The following is an 11054-nucleotide window of genomic DNA, read 5'->3' as shown; positions in this document are numbered from 1 at the left end:
AGTTGATACAAGAGACAGCGCTGCTTCACAACATCAGATAGTTTGTGTGCTTGCTTGTGAAAGCAAGGGTGAATGGGTGCATGCCCAAGTCTCGTGGTACCGGTTGGCCATCAGGGCTGCGAAGCTCAGTGAAATGTGAATTAGCAGATACTGGTGCAAGAGCAGAAACCGGCGTCTGCCATTTCCAGTTCAATGTGTGTCGCGTGGGGCCTCGAACAAGGGAAGAATGCCTGTGTTTCTATTTCGGAGCGGCAGCCGACCCGCAGCTGCGGCGTTCTGCTCCCCGAGCACCCCGCGCACGCGAGCGGGCGGCCCGCAGGAGGCTCTGAGCTGCGCTGCGGGGGCAGCTCGCGTGGCGCGCGTGCTCGGGGAGCGACGTGTTCTGCCACACTCCAGTTAGTGCGTGTATTTACACATCAACAGCGGTTTCACCATCACTAGGGAGAGACTGGGCAGGAGAGACGAGTAAATGCAGATATCGAAGCGTAGCTGAGCGAGCCTGTGCCGGCTGATCCTGAGCTGCAGCTTCCTGACCCCTCGCTCGGGATCCCTGTTGTGTACATGGGGTCTGGAAAAGGGTCAGAATACAGATGAGGTGATGTCTAACACACGTGCTGACAAAACTGCTGCTACTAACTAGTTTCTTCACAGAATGGCTGCTGTTTTCACTTAAGCAGAGTCCAGCCTAGTGTGAACCGAGACTAGGGGAGATAAGGGTGGAAGTCGTCGGCTGGGACGGCTGAGAGAAACCGTGGGGTTTATCAGCATGCAATAAAACATCAGGCGAGAAGGTGTTAGCCCTAACTGTGGTCTGTACTATGTGTCATTTGAACAGGTAATCAGCGTCATTGGTCTCAAAATGCGTGTTGCAAGTGTGGTGTGTCACCCAGCCTTGCTTTACGGCTCGAGCCCGCGGGACGCCAGGGCAGTGCATACACTAAAAGGAGAGAGTTACCATAACAACCGAATAAAATCCATTAGAGTAATAAGCAATTAAAATCTCATCTTCAGTGTTGCATAAACATTGCATTTTGCTCATGAATTATTAGTAATCTTGCCTCTAGACCTGTATGTTCTGTTCCTAATTTGCAATCTCAACAGTTTTTGAATTAATGAAGCATTTCATTTCTCCTTCAAAGAGCGCTGGTGGGTTGTGTTGTTTCTTTTTTGGCTGCAGAGAGTTATGTCTTCATTGCAGAGATGCACACGCTGTTAGAACATCTGCATGAAGGAAGCGTTTGTGATGGGATTTCCAGAGTATTCAGTGCTGGCTTCATTCCCAGCCGGTGAAGTCAATGGGAGAACAAGCCTATGGTGGGGAACTCCGTCCTGGGCCTAGAAAGGCAAATTCCACTCCTTCTGTGTCCCACGCTTCCTCCTTGACCTTTGGGTGGATTTCTGAACCTCTCGCTGCCTTCGTGCCCCCTCAGCAGAGCAGAGATGGGAATGGATTCTCGTAGTCGCGCTCTGTTCTCAAGTGCAGATCAGCTGAAAACAGAACTACATCCCTGTTGCAGAAAGAGAGGACGTGTAAAGGCCCGTGAGCGTTTTCCGGGTGCAGATCCCCTCTGTTTGCTGTGCTTTGGAGGGCACCGGTTCCTGGGCAGCCTGTGCGTGCCCCTGGAGCTCTGCTCACCCTGCACTACGTGCAGATGTATGGACCGAGCCGCTGAGAGTTGCCCTCGTGCCATTGATGCGGTGGGGGAACACAACGGCTCTGTTGGCGTTGCAAGTGCCTGTGTGCTGGTTCTCTGAGGATTTTGTGTGGCTGTGGGTAAAGCGTTCCCAAGGCTAGACTTGAATTTATAATCCTAAGTCTCCAGGGAACTTCAGAAAGCATTATTGTGGTCTGAATTGCAGTCGTAAGTATGGTGACTGAGCCAAGGCTCTAGGAAGTCTTTTTCATCCAGAGCTCAATTACTAGCTGTGTTAGGGAGCAGGAGGACTGGAGGCGATCCTGGGTTTGGCTTGCTGTCCTGCCCAGCTTACAAAAGCAAGCGAAGGCCAGGACCGCGATGGTTTGTGCTGCAGGTGATCGGAAGCTGGGTGCTGTTCGTGTGCCTGCTCCGTGCCCGAGACGCCACTGCGGTGTTGGACAAACGGGGGGAGCCCCGCTGTGGCCAAGAGCCAAGCTGCGTGTTGTCCTTGCTGCAGGTCCGGCCGATGCTCTGTGCTCCTGCAGCAGCCCCGTGCTGGGAAGCAGCAGTTTCCGTGTGTTGCCCATGGGGACGGGATCTCTTCTTTTGGAACGCCGCTTCCCAAATTCAGCAGTGCGGTCCTACCAGAGGCGCTGCCCAGCGCACCCAGAGCTCGCCTGGCACCTTCTGCTTTTCTGTGATTTTTATCGTCCCGCCAAATGTAATCCTGCCATCTTTACTCTGCCTGGGCAATCGGGAAAAGCCATACACATAATTGTCACATAACATGGGCACTTTTATCAGCTGAGAACTCAAATGCAGCTCCACTGAAGGAATTGGGTTTGTTCTGTTACCAGGACGTGTCCTTTGGTGGGGACACCGTTGCCACTGTTGGGGTGTTCCTACAAGCCCGGGTTAGGGATTCGCTCTTGTGCCCCAAACTCTCCAATTCCACGTAATTGCTTAGGGTGTTGTTTTCTTCCACATGGGGCAAGTGATGCTGATGGCACACACCGCTCCGATATCTGTGCATGTATACTGGTAATGCTTACGAAAACGTGGGTTTCTGTTGCAATATATATAAAAAAAGAAGCGTGCACCTTGGCACCTTGTTCTGTCCAGCATTCAACCTTCAGTGTCTCCAGAAAGAGAGCTGACTGTTAAAACAGGTCCTGTTTACACTGTGCTGGGTGTTCTAACGTAGCTTTCAATCAGTCTGTATTTGGAATTTTATTTTGTACAGCCGCAGTTGTTGGAAAGAGACTAAAGGAGAATTCGCTGCCTCTGCTCCTGTATTTGATCGGCTTTGAGCACCCTTCCCGTGGACGCTTGCCTTCCCAGCGCCCCTGCACTGCATTGCTGTCACACAGTCCACCCCAAGTCGCGGTGCTCAGCTCCTTTTGTACGTGGCTTTCCGTCCTCGGAGGGTCGGAGCCGTGCTGGCTCTGGTTATACATCATCTGCTGCTTCACCGAGGCTCGAGCTTTTATGTTATTGCTGTCTTGGGATCTTTGCAGTCCCATCTTGCGGATGCTGTGGTGTGTGGATCATTTATGCCCGTGCTGACCATCTCTTGATGTCGCTGCTCTGTGACCAGTTTGTATCTTTGAGTGTTATTTCTTGAGCCATGAGCTTTGTGCTGAGTAGGGGTAGGTGGTGGCGCTCGCGGCCGGTACTCCCACCCTCAGCTCACGTCCTGCGGCTCTCACGATACACGTAAAAGGCAAATAAAATGCTTTGTGTGATGTGTTGCTTCTTGGCAGCGTTAGGTTGTCGGTTCAGGAGATCAAAGCCCTTCTTCAAGTATAACAGCAGCACACGCTCTGCTGTGCTTCCTCCCCTCCTACTCCAGCCCCCCCTCGAGAAGCTGCTTTCTTGAGAAGCGTGGTTCTGCTGTGCCTGTGGCCCAGCTGCTTCCCCTCCTGGCTGGAAACCCCGGTGCCTTTGCGCACACGGTCTGGGAGCGGCGTTTTCCACCCGTGTGCAGAGAAGGCGGTTTTCCCGCAGCCGAGCAGCCCGGCTGCCCCTCCGGGCTCAAGGAGCTGCAGAGATTCACCAGCTTTGAAACTCAAGTCTCGCTTGTCCCCGGGTTACGCCGGAGGGAAACTTAGGATACGAAATAGCTGATCAACACCTGGCTCTTGCAAATGCTTGCTTGAGTCAGTGTTTATCTCAGTAACAGGTTTCTGAAGGCGAAGCAGGAGCCAAGCTGTGCTGTATTACTGGGCGCTGAACTGGAGCAGAGTGCTCCTGAACTTCAGCAAGTCTGAAATTCAAATCTGCACTTGGAGACTGGGCCGGTCTTTAATTTCCATTCCAGAAGCGGAAATAGGCTGCAGTGGATGGAGCCAGGAGTCACTGGCCGTACCTAGTGTCTCAACACAATGTTTTGAGCTGATACAAGCGAAGGTTGTGAAGTATAAGGTGGAGAATCTTTATTTTGTTGCAAGCGTTTTTAGAGCCAATTCACGACAGCAATTGTTGTGTGTACACGTGCAGGGAGGAGGATCCGAGCTGGTGCACAATGTCTGGAGGGTGAGGTTCAAGAGAAGCCATTTCCCACGCACTATCAAGGATGAAGGAAGAACATTGGATTCTGAATGCAGGACTTTCTCATTAAAGGGCTGAAAATAAACTATTTTGAGAAGCATAGTGAAAAAAAAACCAACAAAGGATGTCGTGAGGCTTGTGAGTTGTCTGCCATGTGGCATGCGGCCCGGTCCCCCCTTGGTCCCATGACACCGTGCCCTGCGCAGCAGAGCGGGTCCGCAGCACGGCCCAGCGATCCCTTGTCCTGTGTCACAACCTGTTCTGCTGTGTCCTTGGAACTGAGTGTTGGGAAATAGCTTTTCACTGTCTTTTCACCTCGCATGTAATGATTTTCTTTTGTGGTTCCTGTATAGTATCTCTTCCTCAGCTCACTTAAAGCCCATTGCCTTCCATGGAGTTCATCAGATAAGGTCTTAATTAAGCAACAGGCTTGTTACGGTTTATAGCAGCCCATATGGGATATGAAAACCCGGAGTGGGGAGTACATCTAGCTAAAATAGTGCATGCAACTGTTTTTTGGCACGTGGCTGGAAAGGCACCTAACCGTGATTGTGTTTGGACCTCCTGAGAGCACTGCGTGTCCTGGGTAAGAAATCAGGATTATTTCTGTCCCTACCAAGGGCTTGAAAATCGCAAAATGCTGTTAGTTTTTAAGGGCAGCCAGACTTGCATCTTGCCAAATGAAGAGAAACAGAAGTGAGATGGGAAACGCTTCCCGGAGATGAACTCTTGGAGGACAGGTTCCTGTACGACCAAAAAAAGCAACAGAGGATGCCTCTGCTATTTCTGTGCTCCCCTGATAAGGGCGAGATACCAGCACTTCCCATGGATGAGCTGGCAGGCTGTCGTAGTGAGAAAGGCCGGACAGAAATCCAAGCTCAGAGGTAGAATCCGTAGTTTTAAGCAGATGAATGCAACAGGTAGTTCCAGGTTAATATGCGCTTGCTCACCTCTGGCAGGCAAATTTGCCAGAGTAGATGTAACCCGCGGGATCCTGTTATTCCTGGAGCCACGAGGGATGTAGAGCAGTTGAGGTGCCCGGGGTCTCCAGCACTGATGGTGACGGTGCCCAGCGCTGCAGGGGATTTTTGTCTTTCTCCCGGGACACTCATTTCCAGCCTGTATGTGAAATCACCGCTGGCAGCTGGGGAAGATCCAGGCCGTGGTAACTGGGTGTGTTTCAAGCCCTGTCTTTAAAGCACGGGTGCTAACTCAGGCACTGCCGTTTTGCAAAGCTGAGCCAGTCCTTTATTTGGAGTCTACTACACAGATCTGGGGTGTTTTTCTCCTTGCTTCCAAGTTTACATCCACAACACACCCAAACCTCTTTTGGGCTATTTGTAGAGCGCCTGACTCCTTCCCCGGCTCCCTGCCCCCTCCTAGTTGTGTCGATAAGATCAGACCGAGCCGGGCTGTCTTCACAGGAGCAGATGACCACGCGGCCACAAAACGTTCCGCGTGGGATGGCAATGTTGACTTAGCATTTGTGTTGCTCGACACGCCACCGCCAGCAGAATCACGTCAAAACTCGAGCAAACAGCCCAGGGTCGGTCCCTTTCAGGGGACGCTCTGCTGTCATCTCACACCGTCACCTGCCCCAATCAGTCCTGATTCGGAAACAGCACAGACGTCGAGTCTTTCGCCTGATAAGAGCTGGCCAAAGGGTGCCTGCCGTGGCCTTTGGGTGCAGCGTAACATCCAGCCCAGACACAGACATTCCCTGTTTGCTTTGTGCTAGGCTGATAAGAGCAATGGAGCTGCCCCTGCAAGGAGATGGAGATGCAAACCTGCACGGCCAGGAGTTCTGCAGGGCAGAAGTGCTGGGGGGCAGCTGTCGCTAGCCTAAAAAAAGCCTGTTTGAGGAGGAAAGGGCAACAAGAAGTCACTCAGCCATGCCATTTGTTTAAATGTAGGGGGGAGCTGCAGATGGCTATGTAAGAGTTACAGCAGCTGGCTGTCATTTCTAAATGAAGGAGGCTGGTATGAGGGAAGGCTCGGTGGATATGCGGAGGGGCAAAGACTGGGGAAAGGGTAATAATCTGTGTGTACTTGATGGGAGACGGCAGGAAACGCTTTCCTGTAGAGAAGCCTGTTGGAGAGTAACTTGTAGGGAAATAATAGATGTTGAGGGGAAATGATTCTTTAGCCGACTCGACACTGGCCTTGGTGGAAATCAGGGTCTTCTCCCAGGGTTCAGCTGCAGCAGCAGAAGCTCAACTTGCATGGATGAAAACAGCCTGAAACGGGGAGAGCTGGGGCGGGGAAAGGACCGACCCGACACACAGATGGTGTAGGACAGAGGTTTTTGAAGTGCAGCCCGCAGGGCACTTGGGGCTTCACAAGTCTCGACAAGCCTTTACATGCAGCCTACAAGGGGATTTCTTTAAACCGAGGCGTTGTATTTATCTGGGTGTTGCGCTGTGGACGCGTGTTACGTGCTCCACGCCTGGCGCCCGCTGGTGGAGTGGGTGTCTGAACACGGCCGGTCCTACAGCACGGCTCCCATCAAACACTTCCCAAAGTCTTCTTTTGGGTGTCAGTGCTGTCTGCACTAACAAAAATGAAGCCTTTATGAGACTAGAGAGGAAAATTCTCTCCTGAAAGTTGCATGTTTTATCCTGTGGTTTCATTAGCTTTCTGGGGAATTAGGCTTCAAGAGCAAAAGAGGAAATAATAAAGACAGTTTGAATTGTTTCAGTACTTCATGTCGGTGTCACTCATCTCCCTGAACTCTTTGTCACCGCGTTTTTGCAGGGCAGATCTGGGTAACCTGTCGCGAACCAGCTGGAGTAGTGAGGAGCAATCTCTTTGCAAGCTGCATCCTCTTCGTTGTGGCCAGGGAAAAATGAACTCTGTGTGTTGAAATACTCACAGCTCGGAGAATCCGGGCTGCGGAATGCCCTCAGCTCTCACTGCTGTGTGGAAAGGGTCACTGGAAACGTGTAAGCAGAATGAAAGGACAGAGGAGGACCTGTTAACCCTGGATTTTTTTGGTTCCTTGAGCACCAGTTTAAAGTTAAACAACTTTCTGACTCAGGGGATTGACACGTGCCAAAAAGCTTTGCTACAAAGAGGAGAGAGAGCAGCAGAACGCGGTTGCAAGGGGAGTACTGTGAGCTGGAAAGCAGCAGTGATGCACTGAGGGGCTGGGGATGCATTCCCGCTGCAGAACTGGCAGCAGCTTTCCACACGCTGGGTGAGACTCACGGGGCACTCGCAGGACTCCACCAGCATCCGCTCCTTGAGCTTCAAAGGGAACGTCCAGCACTACCCGGACCTTGGCAGGGAGGGAATGGTGTAAGTCCCGTCCCAGTATTTGGGGCGATGTGGTGGGTTCTGCAGTAGAGAAAACCCACACAGTGCCCTGGCAGGTCATGCATTTCTGCAAACTAACGCCCTGCTCTGGGCTTGGAAAACCTAAGTGTGGAAGTTCAGTGACAACTGAAATAGGACAAGGGGTAATGGGTGCAAATTGGAACACAAGAGGTTCTGCTTAAATTTGAGAAGCAACTTGTTGGGGGTGGGGGTGTGAGAACCTGGCCCAGGCTGCCCAGGGGGGTTGTGGAGTCTCCTTCTCTGCAGACATTCCAACCCGCCTGGACACCTTCCTGTGTAACCTCATCTGGGTGTTCCTGCTCCATGGGGGGACTGCACTGGATGAGCTTTCCACGTCCCTTCAGCCCCTGACAGCTGGTGATTCTGTGAAATTACTGGAGCGAGGGGGTGACAAGGGAAGTAGTTGGGGGGGTTACATTTCATTAGCTTGCTTTGGTGTCCCTCACCCCCATCAGCAGCCAGCTGAGAGAGGCTCAGAATGAAGGCAGCCCTGGCTCCCAGCTGGGAGTGCTTTGCAGGGCTTTACCTGAGCCCAGGTGCAGAGATTCCCCCAAACGAGCTTCCTGCTGGTGGCAGGAGACGTGGGGGCCTCATTTCTTACTGGAGCAGCCTTGTGGAATGGGCTGGGAGCTACACTCTGGCTCTTGAGATGGTGGGATTTGCTTCATCGCTCCTCTTGCAGCTCCTGGCAGTGGTCAGACTTCAATATGTAAGTACACTTGTTTTTTTCTAATTGTTTTACAAGCGGTTTCTGCTGGAGGATGCTGTTTGTCTTGGACAGGAATTGTTTGTTATAGGAATATACCTTGGTCCCATCTTCTTTCAGATGTAAGCAGGAGTTTCTATCGGACCGCACAGTGAGGAATGTTTTTCTCAGCTGGGTGTCATCACCCGTGGGATGACGTGTTGTCCTTTGAACGCAGGCTTGTTGGTGTCAGTGCACTTGTCTTGAAGGAAATTGAGCTGAAATTTCCCCTCTGTTAGAAAGTTTTGTGCCAACACACGAGTTTTGTGAATGGTTGAAACAAAGGACTTGGGAAAAGAAGGAAAGAATCTGTTTTCTCTAAGTTGAAACAAGCAAAATCTGTGTTGGTGAGAGCAGCCGTTACCCTGGTTTGAACCTGCAGCAATAACCGTTTGGGTTGTTTCTGGCTCATTTTTTCTGGGGAGAGACGTGTTCAAATGTATTTTATCTGTCATATTAGGTTTGTTTTAGAGGTAGAAGCAGAGGAATAAGAAAGGAATGAATGGAGGAAGGAGCAGAGCTGGTACATCCCTTAGGAGAAGAGCTCATGTAGACACCATGGGCCTTGCTACACTTGATAGGAGAAGACTTGCTGAAGTTCTGGTTCCACAGTCCCAGTAAATTGCAGGAACCTCCTCACCTCTACATTTTAAAAGATTCCTAGAGGAAACATGACCATTCCCAGGGCTTGAAACTAAATCTCAATAAAATAATAACCCAAGGACTTGACTTGGTCTTCCGAGAAGTCCGGTACTTGGGATAATTGGATAGTTGCTCTCAGTTCACTGGGGTCCAGCGAGTAACATGTTACCAGGGGAGATGAGGAGCATCTGAATGCAGGAGCTGGGAAACAGGCTTTGGGAGCAGAGTCGGGTGTTCACGGCTGAGGAACAGATGGAAAAAAGGACTCTGGCTGCTTTGTTCTTTGGGATTCTTGGTTGGGGGGTGGGGCTGTTTGTTCGCTTTTTTGTTCTTGTTGGTTTGTTTTGTTTTCACGCAGAAGTTACAAGCCCAACCAGTGCGGTGATGGGAGGCTCCTGTTTGGCTCTCGAGTTGTCCCGTGCGCAAATTATGTCCCTGTCCAAACAAACCCTGGGAGCCGAGGAGCGGGGAAGGGCTGGGGCTGCTTGAATAGAGCAGGTAACGAGGAGAAGACCTAACTGCCCTGGGACAGGGTCTTCTGGGCCCCGGGGACAGGCCAGGGCCCGGATCTTGGTCTCCGGAGGAGAAAAGTTCTGTACTTGGAGACAACGTGCTCTGTTGTTATTGCTTTTCCCATACAAAACCTTCCCATAGTGTCTTTGAACCAATCTGTCATTCTCAGTGAAAACAATGTCTATGGAACAGAGATTGTGCGTTAGGACAGTGAACGTTTTCACTTCCGTTTGAAGTACTTGTTATCTGAAGTAACTTCATAAACGTGCTAATATTACCGGCAGACGCACTAGCTCTGAAAACGGAGCGATGTGCACAGAGCTGCTGTGCCAGGTCCCAGGCTCCTTGCCGAGCGAGAAGGGGCGAGGAGGTTTGGTCCATCTTTGCTAACTCTAGAAAACGCTTGCACCTTCCTCCGTGCGCTTCACAACACAAACGAGCCCCGGGGGTCCCGCTCATGCAAAGCGGTGACCTGAGGCTGTGACGAGGAGCGGGGATTCTGCCGGTGGCAAATACATTTGCTCGGGCTCAAACAACAAAGGTCTGTCACTCGCTGCGAAGGTGCTGCGGGGAAGCTGGAAATTCCCGCAGCGCGTTTGCGATGCGAGGTAGGGAGGAGGCTTTTGACACTGTAGCTGTACATTTGGGGGTAAAAATTGTATGTTTTTGGGGGTAAAAAGGGTACGTTTGCTTAAATGAATGCAAACAGGGGGTAAACTACTGTGTGGATCTCTGTGAGCCGAGCATCCCCTTTCGAGGGGAAGGAGATGGGGCAAAGTTTGAGATTAAGGAGGATTGAGAGGCACATATTGGATCTTGTGTGTTGGCGAAGGGCCCCCGGTGTTCCCAGGCTTGTGGGGGGCTTCATTTGCGACCCTGAAATGCAAGCGCTTGTTCTGGTTACGATCAGCACAGGAAGCCGTGTCTCTAAAGAAGGGTTTTCCCGTAGGTGTGGTAGAAACGTGGGCTCCCTGCTGCCAGGTTAGTCCGGGCTTGGGCGGGAAGGTGGCTAACCCTGGGTGGGGAGGCGGGAGGGGGTTTGTGCAAACGCACCGGGAGCTCAGCGGGTTCAAACAGCACGTCTGGGCCTCGGAAACGGAGGAAATAGCACAAGGAAATACCAGCTGGGTTGGGCAAATGGCTGTGGCCTCACCTGTGGGGAAATGGATCTGGTGACACAGGTGTGTCATCAGGCTGGCACCGGGAAGGAAGGCAGGCGGGGATTCCTGCCCGGGTTTGGAGCTGCTTGTGTGAGAGGACATCCCAGGGGACGGTGACAGAGCCGGCGTGGGGACAAAGCACAGCGGGCTGGTCTCGGAGCTGGGGAAGGGTCTGTGACCTGTGCACGTCATCAGATGGGTGGAGGTGGGGAGCAGCGGCCTCTCTCCTCACCTGGAGCAGCCGAGGCACAGTCCTCAGGCCGATAAAGGAAACAGCCCTTTGAGTGGCAATACATTCCAATGGCATTTAGCACGGTGACCTTTAAACGCTTCCGCAGGCTGATTCAGCTGGAGTACAGAGAACGGCGTGGGTGAGGCAGGGCTCGTGTAAACCTGCCGTGAATCACGCTGCTGTGATGCCGTCCCGGTTACGTGCTCTCCTGGTATGGTGCCTTCGAGTTCTGGGCAGAT

The sequence above is a fragment of the Columba livia genome, chromosome 4 (genome assembly GCF_036013475.1).
Source record: "Columba livia isolate bColLiv1 breed racing homer chromosome 4, bColLiv1.pat.W.v2, whole genome shotgun sequence".
Lineage (NCBI taxonomy): Eukaryota > Metazoa > Chordata > Aves > Columbiformes > Columbidae > Columba > Columba livia.
This window is presented reverse-complemented; position numbering follows the sequence as displayed.